Here is a 16,443-nt window from a genome sequence, read left to right as displayed (position 1 = left end):
ACCGAAATTCTCCCAAAGGAGCTTCATCACCTCGGGGTGAAGTCTCCATTCCCCGGGCCTCAGCCCCTGCCTCAACAGGATATCCGCTCTCTGATTTAGATGCCCCGGAATATATACTGCCCTAAGAGACAGTAATGCCCCGTAGGAGGATCTGATGAGCCAGTTTGCATAGGTGACGTGACCTCAGACCCCCCTGATGGTTGATATGAGAGACCACCGATGTGTTGTCCGTGCGAACAAGCACGTGGTGACCTCTCAGGTCTGGCAGGAAGTGCTTGAGAGCTCAAAACACCACCATCATTTCTAGCCGATTTATGTGCAAAGAAAGTAGATGGTCCTGCCAAAGACCTTTTGCCGAGCGTCCACTCATGATCGCCCCCCAACCTGTGAGGGAAGCATCCGTCGATAGCGTTACGCATCGGCAAGAAGCCCCCAGCACTGTGCCTTTGGCGAGAAACCAAGGTTTGTTCCACATGACGCCGCGTGACCTTGATCATGTGAAACGGATTTCCCCTCAGAGAAAACCCCTTGGTCCTGAGCCACCACTGTAGGGGTCTCATGTACAGGAGGCCAAAAGTTATTACGTTGGATGTAGCTGCCATGAGACCCAACAGTCTCTGAAACTGTTTCACAGTGAGTGACTGGCCTAGTTTTACACCATTTACAGCTGAGAGAATCGAAGTAATACGTGTTGGTGACAATTGTGCCCGCATCGTTGTCAAATCCCATACCACACTTAGAAAAGTGGTCCTCTGAGCATCTTCATGTGAGACAGAACGACATCTCGATGCTGAACTGCCATCTGCTCGGACTGAGCTAAAATCAACCAATCGTCGATATAATTCAACACGCGGATGCCCTGGAGTCTCAGGGGAGCCAGAGCTGTATCCAGGCATTTCGTAAAAGTGCGGGGTGATTAAACCTAGGCCGAACGGAAGAAACCGGCATTGGTATGCTTCGCCCCCGAAAGCAAACCTCAGGAACTTCCTGTGATGAGGATGGATGGATACATGGACGTAATCACCCTTCAAGTCTATCGTGACAAACCAGTCATCGGACTGAATCTGTGACAGTTTGAGTGTAAGCATCTTGAACTTGAGTTTCTGAACCCTGCGGTTTAGTTGGCGCAGATTTAGAATAGGACGAAACCCCCCATCCTTTTTTGGAACAATGAAGTAACGGCTGTAAAACCCTGACTCCTTGCTGGGAGGAGGAACCCTTTCTATAGCCCCCTTTCATAGAAGAGTCAGTACTAACTGCTCCATAACCAGAGCCTGCTCGGGGTCCACCACCGTAGGGAGGATCCCTAGAAATCTGTGCGGACGAGAACCGAACTGAATTCTGTAACCCTTTTCTATTATATGCAGGACCCAATGAGATATATTTGGCAGTAGTTTCCACGCTGGCAAATGACTAAAATTAACAAATTATCCTTCTACTAAGGGAACCAGTCTCTCGAGACTGGCCTCTGGATTTGGTCGAACAGTCACTTTAGTGCCCTGAAGCGGCGAACCGGCAGGGAACAACCCAACTGACGGTTCTACGACCCTCCTCAGATGATCGTTTGGGGACGCTGACACCTCGGTGCCCTGAAACGGCAAACCGGCACGGAACAACCCAACTGGCAGCGCTGCAACCCTCCTCAGAGAGTTGCCCCCCAGAGGGCGCCGAGGAGAAACGGTTTCTCGAAACCATCTCTCCCCGGAGGGGACCACCCTCAGAAGCCTGATAGCCTCGGCATCAGGACTTCTTCTTTGTTGAAGCTTTTTTAGAGATGATGACAGTCCTGAGATCTTGCCTACCTCTAACAGGCTTTGACTGCAACCGCCACCTAGGTCCCCCTGATTGCAGGGTTCCCGCGGGTCCTTAAAAAGTCTTCAAATGTCTTAAATTAAAATCCGGGAAATTAAGGTCTTAAATTGTCTTAAATTTACCATAAAGTTGCTGTAGGTATTAAATTTTCAGCCGGTGTGTTTAATGATGATAGGGAAGCACAGTGGTCCACCGTAAAACATCCAATAGTTGATCAATTTAGTATGTGTGAAACAGGTGTGAAATGACAGTCTCCGTGATTTATTAGCTTATTACGGTAGGTCGGCTACAGACGCTGACGTCGGTCTGCGCCTGCGTGCTGCCATTACGCGGTTGTCGAGGTGAGGTTCAAAATGCAAAGATGGGAAAGTGTAAATTTAACGACAAGTGGATGGAAGAGGATGCATTTAGGAGGTGGTTGGCGCCGGCTGAAAATAACAATGAGGCAATGTGTAAATTCTGCAAAAAGACCTTTTCGTTAGGGACCATGGGGCTCAAAGCCGTCGAGTCACACATGAAAGGAGGAAAGCACCAGCGGTACGTTGCAGCAGCAAGTCATAGCGCGTCCAGATTAATCCCTGCATTGCTTGCAGCTCGACCTAACGATGTTACTAGTTCAGACGCCACCTCACAGTCGGCTATAACAAGTTTCATTTCACCGCCAGACACCCAAAAGGCAGAGGTACTGTGGGTTCTCCATACTGTGACGAGGCACAATTCATTTAAATCTAACGAGGACATACGTGACATCTTTGCTGCCATGTTCCCCGATTCGCAGCTTGCAAAGTCATTCACCTGTGGTGAAAATAAAACTGCATATGTCGCCAAATATGGCATCGCTTCATTCATCAAGAAGGAGCTATCGTGCAGCGTTAGTGAGAAGCCATATGTCGTCATGTTTGACGAAAGTTTGAATAAAACGACAAAGAACAAACAAATGGACCTTCATTTGCGATTCTGGACTACTGATGATGAGACTGGCACACACTACGTCATCTCCCGCTACTATTGCTATTGTTACTATTGTTCATGGGTCACTCCAGAGCCGAGGACATGTTGGGTCATTTCAATGTAAGTAACGTTACGATTGTGTTTGAAATCGCATACTATTATTCATAGTTCTATGGTCACTTTGACAATCTAACAGGTAACAACACATAGCTCAGAGTTTAAGGGGTATAACTGTTGGTATATGTGGTTTATATTTTAAATATGCCGAATTGTGATTTTATGGGCTGTTGGGCAAATGTAGCTGCTAATGTAGGCTGGCACTTACTGCCATAGCAACAGTAAACATTCACTTAAGGGTTAATGAGCTGTAAATAGAGATGCAGAAACAAGCTATGTTTGTAAATACACATTAGATATGTTGTATTTTACCACAAAATACATGATTTTACCAGTTAGTAAACCTATAGAAAATAATTAATTTAATTAGCTAAATTTACCATTACATTTATAGGCCACGCACATAGAAAGACCACTGTGACCATATACTGACTTGAAAAGAGCACACATTAACCAGTACTGCTGTTACAATCTGCATAAAGTATTTTAATGTCAAAGCTCACATTTTTAATGTACGAAGGCATCCTGTATCATAACTAATGTCTGTCGTTTGTAATAAAACAAATCTGAATTGAACTCACTGAACATATACCCATATAACGTTACCAATTATATAATGATTAACGTTAATTATGTTTATAATTACGTTTGTGTATGTTTGCATTTTATTGTTGTGGATTACTTTGCACATTGAGTTGATCTTTTTCTTTTTTTTTTTACAAATGTGCAGGAAGGTACAAAGGAGCTGAATCTGAACAACATGCTCTCACTATCAATGGATGGGCCCGCTGTAAACTGGAAGTTTGTTGAACTCTTACAAGAGGAACACAGAGAGCAGTGTGGTGGAGCCCAACTACAAATAATTGGGAGTTGTGGCCTTCACACGATGCACAACTCGTTCAAGAACGGCTTCGCAGTGTGGCAAGTTGAGAAAGTCCTGAAAGCCCTGCACTACCTGTTTCATTGTGCACCTGCAAGAAGAGAGGACTTTGTGTTAGTGACAAAGTGTGATACATTTCCTCTGCCATTTTGCGGACATCGATGGCTGGAAAACCTTCCAGCAGTGGAGCGAGCCATTGAAATTTGGCCATATATTGTCACCTATGTGGATCAGGTCAAAGCCAAGAAGCTCCCCAATCCAAGGTCATCGTCATATGACACCATCGCAGAAGCCCGGATGGATCACTTCATCTTGGCAAAGTTACACTTCTTCATGAGTGTCTCAAGAAGTTTTCAGCCGATGATTCCCTTCCTCGGCAGAGATTTGGAGGATCTAATCAGGGTAGCCCTAATGACTACTAAAAGTATATTAATGGTTTAATCATTCAAGCACCGTCATTTACAGAGGATATGAACAATAAAACAAAGTATTGAGTTTTCAGCATGATTATGTTTGTAGAAGGTATTGTAAATTCTGTAATACTTTTTCCAGTTTTGATTATAATTATTATGCTTGTGCTATTCTATTTTCAGAGCCTTCTCAGACGCTTCATAAAGCGAGACGTCCAGGTTGATGTTTCCCCAGTAAAACTGGTCAAGCTTGATGTGACAGACCAAAAGCTTTGGGTCAGTCCAAAGCAAGTGGACATTGGCATGGGAGCCACAGCTGCCCTCAAGGTAATATTTATCTTAGATTACTTTATCATTGTGCTATATGCGCTGCAAAGTCACTTGACTAGTGAAGTATTTATGTTGAGAAATTAAGAGATCAGATTAATTGTTTTGACATCAAGCAGTTGACCTATTAACTGGATCTGTCAAATGTTGTGTAGTGTAAGTTACACATAGGGAGAGTTTATTTGATGTTTCAGGTGATGTGACTTTTGTGCTTTTGTCAGGGAATGTCAGGCAGTCAGAATGGTGGAAGTGAGCGTGAGGTGTTACTGTTCATGCGAGACAGCCAGAGTGCCTTTTCAAAAATTTGTCAGAACCTTCTATTGAAGTGCCCCCTGAAGTACCCCTCTGTCCGAAATATGATGTGCCTGGACCCCCAAAATATGCACAAAGAACCAGACATGTGCCTGCAAAAAATGAAGGCCCTCATCATGAAATTTGTGCAGGATAAGAAGCTGTCAGGAGGAGTCAGAGCGGGTAACATCTGTAGATATATCAGAAATGTGAACAGTTAGCCTAGTGTTTATCAAAGGGAGTCTTATTTTAGATCTCAAGTTATACTATTTTGCAGTTCATTTTTTTATTTTTTTATTTTTATTGGAAATACAGCCTAGTATGAGTTATAATAAATGTATGTAGGCCTAATATATGTTATTAGACATAATAATTGAAATATAGTTGAAAATATGAGATGCATTTTCCAGAGTATGGTGAAAATACAGTAAATCTCTTGTGACAACAAAGTATAATTTTAACTAGAAAATATTACAGATGTGCTTGTCTTTATCTAAATGCAGGTGATAAGATTGCCCAACAATTTCAGAAGTTCCTCTTCAGTGAGGCCAGAGCAGAGGAATTCATGGCCTTCAGTGCATTGGATGGAAAATCGCGAGTTGACAGCTTCCTTCATAAGGCCATGAATGGATATGCAGAACTTTGGAGCTTTGTGGAAAAGCTGCTGCTTCTGTCCCATGGACAAGCTACTGTGGAGCGTGGGTTCTCCATAAACAAGGAGGTGGAGATGTGCAATATGAACGAAGACACTATAGTCTCACAGAGACTAATCTGCGACTATGTGAGGATGTGTGGTGGAGTGGTCAAAGTGCCTCTAACTAAAGAGCTGCTAAATGAGTGTGCATCTGCACGCAACCGGTACAGGATCTTCTTGGAAGATGAGAGGAAGAAAAAGGAAAAGACAAAACAGATGAACAAGAGAAAAGGGGTTGAAGATGAGCTTGAAGAGCTACGCAAGAAAAGAAGAACAATCTCAACTGTGTGTGAAACTCTAGAAAAGGATGCAGATGGCCTTGCAGAGAAGGCTGAGAATACAGCAGGGACCAAGATGGCAGAACTTATCACTAAATCTAATTCCATGAGAAAAAGATGCAAGGAAAAGAGAAGGGAGTTGGTGGACCTAGACCATGAATTTGAGAAGAGAGCAGCAGAGCTACGCCACATGTCTTGAGGAGAATTTTGGATGTTACAAAACAAAGAGTTTCTCTCATTAAAAGTCATGTAACAACATTTGTGTTTTCTAACAGTTATGTAGATTATTTGTCAACTTTTTGGCTGGTGAAAGGCTGTTTTGAGGACTTTCATTATTGAGCTTATTTTCAGTGTTCTATTCTATATGGTTCCTTCATACAAGGCATTGTGTTGTTTAGTGTAATCCAACTTATCTGTTACGTTGGCTCTGTTCTACATCACAAAGGAACAAACAAAAAAAAGAAAAGAAAAAGGTCTCAAAGAAAAGTTTTTACTTTTTTTTACTTACCGAGTTTACACATTGCACATAATTGATATCAAATGGAAAACTTTAAGTTTTGATTTCCATTGTAGGAGGCAATAAATTGAGTATTCCAAAGAAATTATGACATTTTTGGGTCTTAAATTATATTTGTTGAGGTCTTAAAAAGGTCTTAAAAAGCATTAAATTTTACTTTTTGGTGCAAGAACCCTGGATTGTGGAGGAGCCCGAGTGGTGACGCTTTGTTTTTGCTGCACTCTGTGCTGCGAGGAGCTTGTAGTCGGCCGAGATTGCTCCCACCCAGCAGTTTCAGGGACATTAGATCGGCGAGCAAGAAACCTCTGGAACGCCGCTGATTGCTTCTTCGTCTCCTGGAATCTATCGACGACAGAGTTTATAGCGCCGCCGAAAAGACTTGAAGGTGAAAGCGGAGCGTCCAGAAGAACAGATCTGTCTCTCTTCTTCTTATCAGATAAATTTAACCATAAGTGTCGCTCCGTGGCCACCAGGGCTGCCTATTGATTTGGCCGTCTCCTTGGTGGCCCGGAGAGACAGATCTGTTGCGCGACGCAATTCTCGAATTGGCAACGGCGCAAACGTTCCCTGGGAAAACCTAGTCTAAAGTCAGTGGCGCGTTTTTCAGATGCTATTTTAAGGGCACATGCTTGGCCATGTAGCATGTGCAGAACGCTCATACACTTTGCTTCTCTACACAGACGCAGCAGTTCCCATTTTTGCAACCCATACATAATTTCAAGGAAAATATTACGACACGAATGTCATTGGAAATCATTGTAGTGTCCATGAAGATGTGAAAAAATAGGCATAAATCTAGCTTACACATTTACCCAAATTATCATACGCCTATTTAACTGAAGGTAATTTGGGTGGGTTTCTCCATCCCCATACAATGTCACTTCTCTGTCTTTTATGGCCCTGACGAGAACGTCTGTCTCCTCGGCTGTGAACCGCTCCTGGCGTGCGCCTGGCAAATCCACCGTTAAAAAAATAGCAATCTGCCATGGAACAAGCGCGCCTGCATTTAAAGGGAATGTGATATGACGCTCTGACTGGTTTATTGCACGTTAAGCCCAAACCACACCTATGAGTAATGTAGCTACTTCAGACCAACCCATTTTAGCTTTGCGTCGGGCGCAAGAGTCATTTACCCCGCCGGTATAATAGCAACAGCGCCCAAGACCCGCCCACAAAGTTACTTGCGTTTCGCGTTTGATACTTGCGTTTCAGAACGTTAAAATAGGGCCCTTATTATGTAAAACTGTAATTATACAACATAATGTTGCAGATAAATAAAAATCAAGTACACTAGCTGCAGAGACTTTAACAAAGAAAAATCTTTAAAGTACTGGGTTTCTTTCCTTCAGTGCAAACCATTCTAAAAGGCACTACACTTTAAGTATTAGGCAAAGAAAATTATTTTGTGTAATGCAGAGATACTTTAAATAAAAACATATTTCAAACAAAGTTTCTTACCTGCAGCCTAATGTAAGGCATTTGGTTTTAAACATTTTGTTCTCTTAATGAAATGAAAACTGGTGTCTTGTTAATAAAGGAACGGATACTGTGAATTAGGGAAATTCTTCCAGTATTAAGCATGGCTATTTTAAATAAAGAAAATTCTTCCAAGTGTAGTGCACAGATACTTCAAATGAAAACATAATAAAGTGCAAAATGAAAGCACAATATTTGTTTATTCTGGCAATGCTGGTATTCAGTGACATGTTTCGTTTTGAGGTGGTAGAACAGATTAGTCGTGTTACCTCTCTTAGCCGGAACTGTCGCCCTACACACTCTACAGAGTATAGTTTGCTGCTGCTCATCGGACGGCTTAAATCCGAACCAAGTCCAAATAATGGATGTTGCATCGGTCTTTTTCACCAGCTCCTCCGTTTCGCTTTCAGCCATGTTTACTCAGGATGACGAATATGATGATGCGTTGTAGCCGGTTGCAGCTCATGGCTCTAAATTTCGCGGGTAGATTGCATCATCAACATGCATTATCGCGATAGTGCAATAGAATTAAAATCTCTATCGTAGGCCAATTTTGTATCGTTTATATTGCATATCGTTTCTATCGCCCATTACTATGGCTATGGAGTGAAGAGCAGATGCTGCTTCGTCCATGGATGCGTAGGCCTTGTCAGCCTGGTGGGCCATGAATCTGCATGGCTTGGACGGCAGGCTGAGGTCCATGCTCAAAGGCGAAAGCTTGCGTCCGCGAAGAGCGCGATGACGATGGATGACGGCGGCTCCAGGCCCCGTTGTCATCTTTGCCCCCAGGCGGGGGAGGGCCCACCAGCGGCTCGTTGGCGGCAGTGGGCCTTGTCGCCGTTATAGTTCAAACCATATCCCTCCTGGTTCTTAGGGCGCGCACTGGCAGCTCGGCGCAGTGGGCGCAAGTGGAGTCCGTGAAGACTGCCTCGGCGTGGGCGAGGCCCAGGCAGGCGACATAGAACTCATGTTCGTCGGGCAGGTCGATTGGGGCCCACACAAGTCTGGCAGATCTAAGATTTCAATAAAATTGGAGAAGGGAGGAGTTCCCGCAGCGTTAGCTATGCAACATAGAGTTACCGCTCTCGAAAGGGAACGGCCTTTAAAGATGTACTGTAATTGAAATCTACAGACCCAAATAGATAAATTGCTATAAAAGATAGACTTAAAAGTGTATTTTGGATGTTTTCATTCCACTAGTCTAAAAAAAAAAACACTTTACGAAAAGCCAAAAAGCCCCAAATCTCAAAATTGTCAGATGCATAAATAAACAGTGTTTTTCCCTGTAGTGTCTCGCCTTAAAGTCACGCTGCAAATTATATCCGTTTCGCTTCACCTCATCTTCTTCCTCATCCAAACTGTAAAAGTGATCATCTGCCTCCATTTTTAAATGCAACGCCCACATCTCAACATCCAATCAGATCAACAACCGATGCACAGAACCAAGTCCCCGCCCCACATCTTTCTATTCTGCCGCTACCTCCGTTTCATTGCAACTTTAGTCATTTAGAAGACTATATGACATTAATTACAGGGAAAATCCTCTTGGACAGAAGGGTGTTAAGTTCACCTTATCTTGCCAGATCATGAGTCCCTCCTTCTATGGAGTTCTATGGAGCAAGGTTTGTGTTACCATCCCTGAGCTACAGTACCCTGGTAATCCAGAGTTCTCGCGAGAGCACAAGTTGAATTTGCTCAGCAAGTTACTCTGGTGTCGAGTAATGATGCTCATTAAATATGCCCCTCGATCTGAGCTGCACCAATCACATCGGGTTATCTGATATAGGCGGGCCAGAGGCGAGCTAAACCGATGACGACGGCGCTGTGACGTCGAAGTCATTAGTAAACATCGCAAGATGGCTATGGATGAATACCAGTTGTTTGAAACGGCTTTGGCCGCTACAATGAATGAGTTAGACTTGGCTTTTTATTTAAAACAGGAACAGAAGACGCCGCTCGAATCGTTCGTCCTTTGCAAGAAGGACGTTTTTTCTGTTTTGCCATCCGGATACGGTAAGAGTATAATCTACCAGTTAGCTCCGCTGGTAGCTAAGAGTGTATGGGGTTTACTGTTGTGATTGGTCGTAGTGCTATCCAATTGCGTGCAGTGAGATTTTCAAATGCATGCTTGGTGCCGCCCCTCGAACTGGGCGATTTTCATTAGTCGACGCCAGACCATTAATCTTTTAGATTTAGGATTTCCAGGCTAGAGCTACAGTGCAATTTGCTGCGTTATATCTGTTATTGATTGTGTACTGTACTATTTCAGTCACTAAAATGCTCATAAACTTGTTTTTTAAGGTTTAAAGGTTGATGTTGCCAACCAATATTTTTTACAGCTTATCTTGACAGCACATTCCATGCACCAAATTACTTTAAAATGGCAAGCATTTGTGACATCAATGCTAAAAAAAACTATTCGGTCAAACCGTGCCCTAGTTGTCAAGCCAAGTTGGCATGGTTTGAGAGAAAATAGGATGTACCTTATCCTTTTACAGAAGGACTTGCAAAATGGAGCAAGCTGTTTTTAGAAGATTAACACATTGTTGGTATTTGTATTTAAACACTTTGCATTCCCCTGGATCTCAACTGAACACTGTCATTGGCAGATTCCTGAAAGTTCAAAAATCTTGCAGATTTGCTGGTGGTGATTGATTTATGCATGATTATGTTGGCGTATTTTAGAGTATGATCATAAAGCTGCTCTCAGCTGCAAACCGACAATGTTGCATGTCCAATTGCTTTCACTGAGAAACATTTGCCATCAGTATACTGGCGTGAGGTAATTTCATTATTAGGGCTGGGACGATAAATTGTGATCGTAAATGCATCGTGAATCGAGAAATTATTTAGTTTAGTATTAGTTTTTCCGAATGCATCGCGATTCTCTCTCGAATCGATTCTGAGCTTAGTTTTTAACAGCAGATGGCACTGCATGCTTTAGAAACAGCCGTAGGCTACTCTTCTGGCTTCCAATGCCTTAGACACACCACTTGAACCTTCAATCATAAAGGTCGAAAAGGTTGAAGCGTATTAAGGGTGTTTGCAGTGGGCTGTTTACATTAATCTTGCGTCATAAAAGCATTTGGTGCAAGTACATTTCCCAGACTCAGCAGAACGCACGAGCGCTCTTCTTCGTGAGCATTTGAGCGTGCGGTTAAAAACTAGCCTAGAACGCCATCTGCTGTTAAAAACTAAGCTGTGAATCGATTCGAGAGAGAATGCCGATGCATTCGGAAAATATTGGAATCTATCCACGAATCGTGATGAATCGATTTATTGTCCCAGCCCTATTATTTTGGAATGATATTCTGCAGTATAATTTTGTAATCGTGACATGATTTTCATTATTATCAGACGGATGTTGACAGGAAACCGCAGATCACTTTATGATTTGCCGTCTAATCTTCAACGCATTTACCATTAAACATTCATCTTGGATTGATCTATTAAATATTCATCTCTGATTGATCTATATTTGAAGTTTACAAAGGTCAGGGTGGGTCGAGAAAGATAAAAGTAGTGATGGGCTCTTTCGTAATCGTAGCTTTGTAATCTTACGAATCCTTTGCTTCGAACCAGTGATTCAGAGCGCGTATCTTGAGTAATTTGAGTAAACGTGGCTTTGTTACAATGGTCAATGATTGGCCTCTAGGGGGCAATTATCTCTGTAAATCCACAACCCAGTGTCTATGTAAAAAAAAAAAAAAAAAAACGTTTTATAAATGTGTAGACATGTTTGATGACATGTATAATGAAAGGAAGAGTTAATGGTATCTTATTGGCCTGATTAACCAAGCTCTCCACAAAACAAGCTCTAGAATTTAATAAAAATGACTCACACATTTTGTTAATTGCATTTAATAGATTACACTTTCAATAAAACATTTGCAATTGGTTTGTAAAAGGTTATTATGCATGGTTTCTCTGAGTTTTCAATGGATTTACACCGTTTTGACCACCACCGTGTTGGCATGTTGAGCGCTTTGAAACAACAAATCATTTTGCGACTCAACTGGTTCAATTGATTCAAAGTTTTGAAAAGCTTTGTTTCTCCCTTCACTAGATGAAGGAATGATGAGGAGATACTGATCTGGATGAAGCTCTTAATACATTATTAACAGAACAAAACAAAGATGGATAATCCACAGAAGAAGAACCGCAACAGCTTTACATACGCAGAGTAAATACTGAACCAAACTGAGGCTACGTCTACATTAATCCGGAGACATTTGAAAACGGCGTTTTCGTTTATAAACGCTCTCCGTCCACACTAGTGTTTTCAGGCGTTTTCGGACGTTTCAGTGTGGATGAGAAACTTTTGAAAAAACGTCTGAAAAACACTAAATTCACGTTTACTGCGCATGCGTAAAACCCCACAAAAGATCACTGATGTGATTCAGATGGAAAAATAAATAATGAAGTTATCGCGCAATTCTTCTGACAAGATAATTTTATTTAGTAAAATATCTCACCATTCACTGATGCGTCCAGGTCGCACGCAGTCACCATATGTTTGGTCTAAAACGCTTCTGCTCTCATGTATTGCCGCAGGACAGCAAATGTGAGTAAATTCTGTCATCTTTGCAGGACTGTGATATAAAGAGTGTGCAATGTAGAATATTTTTAGCAGTGTTAAAGTGAATAGCACATAACAGGCACAATACTGGTATAAACATGAATATCTATTGGTACAATATGCATCACATGACTAAATTTACGCCATCGTTTTTAAATACCACCGGTTTCACAGTCCACACTAAAACGTGAAAACGGCGTTTTCAAATGTATCCACTTTGAAGTGCGTTTTCAAAAAATTCATTAATAAAAACGCCATCTCTGTGTGGACGGAAGGCCAAAACGGAGAGAAAAATATACGTTTTCAAACGAAAACGTATTAGTGAACATGGCCTGAGGGCTTAAATACACAGGGTAATGAACAACTCAACAATAAAAAGGTGCACAACATAATTAGTCTCCCTGACAACAAACTAGTGATACGGACACAAAAAAATAGAAAGGAATACACACCAATAGTCCAGACTGAAACTGAAACAGATTATGACAACAACAAAATAAATGCTGTTTCATAAGAGAATACAGATTTTTACGACAGGATTGTATTGTATTTTTGTGGTATCTGCAAACAATGACTGACTGTCATAAAACTCATGAAACAAAGCAATTCGATGATTCAGAATCAGATTTTCAAATAAAAATATTTAAATCTAAGCTTTGACTTTGATAATATGTTTTATATCTTTTTAAGATGTTTGGATAAAATTTAAGGTGCATTACCACCACTAACTGATATGCAGTGTGGATCAGAACTGATACATTTATGTTGAATTGAATATGTGAATTGTGAACTAAACTAGGCCATGAATTTCTTACCTAACTCTGTCGTTTTCAACTATTGTCATAAAAACAAACATAAATTTTTTGAAATTCCTTTTCAAAATGTTTGTTAACTCTTCTTAATTTCATAAATCATTTATATTCCTTCACTATAAGATTTGGGACATATCTTCATCATGTTCTACTGTTTCTTTTTCCTTGCAAAATTCACATTTCCCTGTGTCGTGTTCCCCTCTTATTAAAAGCTGTATGTCCAAAGTCTGAAGGTTATGGATTCTTCTTTTCATCTCATTTCCTTTTACTCCCACATGAGCTGATACTCATAAAAACACTAAATCCCTTCATCTGAAACCTATATAACATTTGTAATATTTCAATCAGATGTCTGCTCTACTTTCAGTATGTTTCTATGTTAACCTAAGCCAAACTGTGGGAACCCTTTGTGATGTGTTCATAATTGCCATATAAATATGGGGAACATTGAAATGAGCTCTTTTAGAATGTTCTGTGGCCCCTTGAGCAAAGATGGCAGACTTCAAATGTGTTCTTCCATGATCAATGTCCTGTTTTAACAGAGTCCTCTGCCATGAGATGAAGGGGAATGCTAGAAGGGAATGATGAAGGCTTTCTCCAGGTATAATAGACCTTCTTGTGCCAACTAACTTATTACTTAAAAACTGCACAACACTGGGCTCTGCTGGTGAAAGAAAACCTTGCAGTTAAAAAGATTATCAGTCAGGGCCTTGCACAGACACATCAATGAACATCAGTTACTTACTTAAACTAATTACACTAATTCACACTATAGGACTGTTACCAATCAAATGAAATCAAAATGCATCTTACCGTTTATCAAAAACCATTTACACTGCAATTACGATTGCATAAATAAATGTTATGAGAGTAATGTTTTAAATATATACATTTAGAATATAGAAATATGAAATATTAGGTACTAGATGTGCAGTGAGTATCAGTGATGCGCGGGTCAATGTATAAACAACCCGCACCCGACCGACGTTTTCAACTAACCCGCCCGCAACTCGGACCACAAAAAAAGAAAAAGAAAATATTGAACCCGACCCGCTTCCCGACCCGCATTTTTTAAAAGTAGTATGCTCATTGTAGCGTCATTGGGCCATATACGTAGGAACTAGGGGTGTGGGGGGGTGTGGCCGCCCTCCCTCCCATACGCCCCCCATCAGCCTCCCTGGCCTATAATATCCATTAATCCAGCCTGTGGAGGTCGTGCCAGTTTTGTGGCTATCAAATGTGTAAATAGCATCGTAAGAAGTACACATGACAAAGCCAGCACTTTGGTCATCATCTTTCATTATTTCGGCAAATGTCTCCCACACTTTGCTCTTTCTATTTGTGTATTTGCGGAGCTTCCACTCCCCAGTCTTCACCTTTTCTCTTGCCGCCTCCATCTCTATGTCATGATTCCTGTCTTGTGTTCCCCTTGTCTTGTGTGGACTTGTTATTTCCTGTTCTGTGCCATGTTTTGTAGTCCTTTGTAGTTTTCTAGTTTATTAGTCTTCCCAGGTGTTTCTAATTAGCCACACCCCCTTGTTATCTTGTTTAGCTTGTTGGTCCCTGTGTATAGCCCTTGTGTTTCACTTGTTACTTTGTCAGTTGATGTACATGTAAGGGTTGCTTCTAGTCTTGTCATTCTCGTGGTTTTGTTTCTTTATCCCTGAAGTTCTTTATTATTTGTTCTATGTGTTATTTCATTAAAACCTTGCGTTTAGATCCTCGTCTTCGCCTGTCTTCCTCAGCACATTACAGAACAACTGACCAACTATGGATCTAGCAAGTACTAGCCGGGACCCACTGAGCAAAATTTGTTCTATTTATCAAGATGATCGCAGCATCGAAAGTTATGTGGAGGAGTTCCTTTTTTATAGTCATCTCGTTCCTGGTAACGAGGCTAGGCTGAAGGACTGTTTCTGGAGTGGACTAGAACAGGACATTAGCCTAAATTTACCAGAGGAAGAATTTACCAGTCCAGCCGAGCCTGCACTTCACGCCAGTCCAGCCGAACCTGCACTTCACGCCAGTCCAGCCGAGCCTGCACTTCACGCCAGTCCAGCCGAGCCTGCACATCACGCCAGTCCAGCCGAGCCTGCACTTCACGCCGAGCCTGCACTTCACGCCAGTCCAGCCGAACCTGCACACGTCATGCCAGCTGGGACTGAGAGCGTCATGCCTGCCAAGCCAGAGACTGTTCACATCGCTTCTGCTGATCCAGAGACTGTTCACGTCGCTTCTGTCGATCCAGAGACTGTTCACGTCGCTTCTGCTGATCCAGAGACTGTTCACGTCGCTTCTGCCGATCCAGAGACTGTTCGCGTCGCTTCTGCCGAGCTAGTGTATACGGACAAGACGGCCGCCGCCGAGCCAGTGTCTCCGGACAAGATGGCCGCCGCCAAGCCAGTGTCTCCGGACAGGACGGCCGCCACCGAGCCAGTGTCTCCGGACAAGAGGGCCGCCGCTGAACCAGTGTCTCCGGACAAGATGGCCGCCGCCAAGCCAGTGTCTCCGGACAAGATGGCCACTGCCGCCGAGCCAATGTCTCAGGACAAGATGGCTGCCGCCGAGCCGGTGTCTCCAGACAAGATGGCCGCCGTCGAGCCTGTGTCTCCGGACAAGATGGCCACCGCCGAGCCGATGTCTGAGCCGGTTTCTGTTCCTGTGCCTGAGCCGATGTCTGTTCCTGTGTCTGTTCCTGTTCCTGAATCTGTGTCTGTTCCTGTTCCTGGGCCGGTGTCTGTTCCTGGGCCGGAGACGGTGTCTGTTTCTCTGCCTGAGCCGGTGTCTGTTTCTGTACCTGAGCCGGTGTCTGTTACTGTGTCTGTTCCTGTGTCTGTTCCTGTGCCTGAGCCGGTGTCTGTTCCTGGGCCGGTGCCTGCTCCAGTTTATGACCCCGTAGCTGCCCCCAAGAAAATTTTGAGGGGGGGCAGTAGGTCCCGCAATGGGACCATGGAGGCCGCGCCGCCCTGGCCGCCTGAGGGGTCGTCTCCGCCCTGGCCGCCTGAGGGGTCGTCTCCGCCCTGGCCGCCTGAGGGGTCGTCTCCTCCCTGGCCGCCTGAAGGGTCGTCTCCGCCCTGGCCGCCTGAGGGGTCGTCTCCGCCCTGGCCGCCTGAGGGGTCGTCTCCGCCCTGGCAGCCTGAAGGGTCGTCTCTGCCCTGGCCGCCTGAAGGGTCGTCTCCTCCCTGGCCGCCTGAAGGGTCGTCTCCTCCCTGGCCTCCTGAACCGTCTGCTCCGCCCTGGTCGCCTGCACTGCCTGCTCCGCCCTGGTCGCCTGCTCCGCCCTGGTCGCCTGCACAGCC

Source organism: Rutilus rutilus, assembly GCF_951802725.1.
Source record: "Rutilus rutilus genome assembly, chromosome: 3".
NCBI lineage: Eukaryota > Metazoa > Chordata > Actinopteri > Cypriniformes > Leuciscidae > Rutilus > Rutilus rutilus.
Note: the sequence above shows the minus strand (reverse complement) of the source record.